The sequence below is a fragment of the Heterodontus francisci genome, unplaced genomic scaffold, assembly GCF_036365525.1.
Source record: "Heterodontus francisci isolate sHetFra1 unplaced genomic scaffold, sHetFra1.hap1 HAP1_SCAFFOLD_51_2, whole genome shotgun sequence".
Lineage (NCBI taxonomy): Eukaryota > Metazoa > Chordata > Chondrichthyes > Heterodontiformes > Heterodontidae > Heterodontus > Heterodontus francisci.
Genome location: NW_027141369.1, coordinates 8,420,961 through 8,423,642, shown reverse-complemented (window position 1 = coordinate 8,423,642; position 2,682 = coordinate 8,420,961).

Here is a 2,682-nt window from a genome sequence, read left to right as displayed (position 1 = left end):
TTATATGCTTAAATCTTATCACCTCTTACTTTCCTAATAGTCTTAGATGCTTCAATCATTTCACCTCTTACTTTTCTAAGAGTCTTATATGCTTCAATCTTATCACCTCTTACTTTCCTAATAGTCTTAGATGCTTCAATCATTTCACCTCTTACTTTTATAAGAGTCTTATATGCATCAATCTTATCACCTCTTACTTTTCTAAGAGTCTTATATGCTTCAATCTTGTCGCCTCTTACTTTTCTAACAGTCTTATATGCTTCAATCTTATCACCTCTTACTTTTCTATGAGTCTTATATGCTTCAATATTATCACCTCTTACTTTTCTAAGAATCTTATATGCTTCAATCTTGTCGCCTCTTACTTTTCTAATAATCTTATATGCTTCAATCTTATCACCTCTTACTTTTCTAACAGTCTTATATGCTTCAATCGTGTCGCCTCTTACTTTTCTAATAGTCGTATATGCTTCAATCTTGTCGCCTCTTACTTTTCTAATAGTCTTGTATGCTTCAATCTTGTCGCCTCTTACTTTTCTAAGAGTCTTATTTGCATTAATCTTATCACCTCTTACTTTTCTAAGAGTCTTATATGCATTAATCTTGTCACCTCTTACTTTTCTTAGAGTCTTATATGCTTCAATCTTATCACCTCTTACTTTTCTAAGCGTCTTATATGCGTTAATCTTATCACCTCTGACTTTTCTAACAGTCGTATATGCTTCAATCTTATCGCCTCTTACTTTTCTAAGAGTCTTATATGCTTCAATCTTGTCGCCTCTTACTTTTCTAATAGTCTTATATGCTTCAATCTTATCAGCTCTTCCTTTTCTAAGAGTCTTATATGCTTCAATCTTGTCGCCTCTAACTTTTCTAATAGTCTTATATGCTTCAATCTTATCCCCTATTACTTTTCTAAGAGTCTTATATGCTTCAATCTTAGCACCTCTTACTTTTCAAGAGTCTTATATTCGTTAATCTTATCACCTCTTACTTTTCTAACAGTCTTGTATGCTTCAATGTTCTCGCCTCTTACTTTTCTAAGAGTCTTATATGCTTAAATCTTATCACCTCTTACTTTCCTAATAGTCTTAGATGCTTCAATCATTTCACCTCTTACTTTTCTAAGAGTCTTATATGCATCAATCTTATCACCTCTTACTTTTCTAAGAGTCGTATATGCTTCAATCTTGTCGCCTCTTACTTTTCTAATAGTGTTTTCTGCTTCAATCTTATCACCTCTTACTTTCCTAATAGTCTTAGATGCTTCAATCATTTCACCTCTTACTTTTATAAGAGTCTTATATGCATCAATCTTATCACCTCTTACTTTTCTAAGAGTCTTATATGCTTCAATCTTGTCGCCTCTTACTTTTCTAACAGTCTTATATGCTTCAATATTATCACCTCTTACTTTTCTAAGAATCTTATATGCTTCAATCTTGTCGCCTCTTACTTTTCTAATAATCTTATATGCTTCAATCTTATCACCTCTTACTTTTCTAATAGTCTTATATGCTTCAATCTTGTCGCCTCTTACTTTTCTAATTGTCTTATATGCTTCAATCTTTTCATATCTTACTTTTCTAATAGTCTTATATGCTTCAATCTTATTACCTCTTACTTTTCTAATAGTCTTATATGCTTCAATCTTATCACCTCTTACTTTTCTAATAGTCTTATATGCTTCAATCTTGTCGCCTCGTACATTTCTAATAGTTTTTTTGCTTCAATCTTATCACCTCTTACTTTTCTAATAGTCTTACATGCTTCATTCTTGTCGCCTCTTACTTTTCTAATAGTCTTATGTGCTTCAATCTTATCACCTCTTACTTTTCTAATAGTCTTATATGCTTCAATCGTGTCGCCTCTTACTTTTCTAATAGTCTTATATGCTTCAATCTTATCACCTCTTACTTTTCTAACAGTCTTCTATGCATTAATCTTATCACCTCTTACTTTTCTAAGAGTCTTATATGCTTCAATCTTATCACCTATTACTTTTCTAAGAATCTTATATGCTTCAATCTTGTCGCCTCTTGCTTTTCTAATAGTCTTATATGCTTCAATCATATCACCTCTTACTTTTCTAAGAGTCTTATATGCTTCAATCTTGTCGCCTCTTACTTTTCTAATTGTCTTATATGCTTCAATCTTGTCGCCTCTTACTTTTCTAATAGTCTTATATGCTTAAATCTTAACACCTCTTACTTTTCTAATAGTCGTATATGCTTCAATCTTGTCGCCTCTTACTTTTCTAATAGTCTTATATGCTTCAATCTTATCACCTCTTACTTTCCTAATAGTCTTAGATGCTTCAATCATTTCACCTCTTACTTTTCTAAGAGTCTTATATGCTTCAATCGTGTCGCCTCTTGCTTTTCTAATAGTCTTATATGCTTCAATCTTATCACCTCTTACTTTTCTAAGAGTCTTATATGCTTCAATCTTGTCGCCTCTTACTTTTCTAATAGTCTTATATGCTTCAATCTTGTCGCCTCTTACTTTTCTAATAGTCTTATATGCTTACATCTTATCACCTCTTACTTTCCTAATAGTCTTAGATGCTTCACTCATTTCACCTCTTACTTTTCTAAGAGTCTTATATGCATCAATCTTATCACCTCTTACTTTTCTAATAGTCTTATATGCTTCAATCTTGTCGCCTCTTACTTTTCTAAC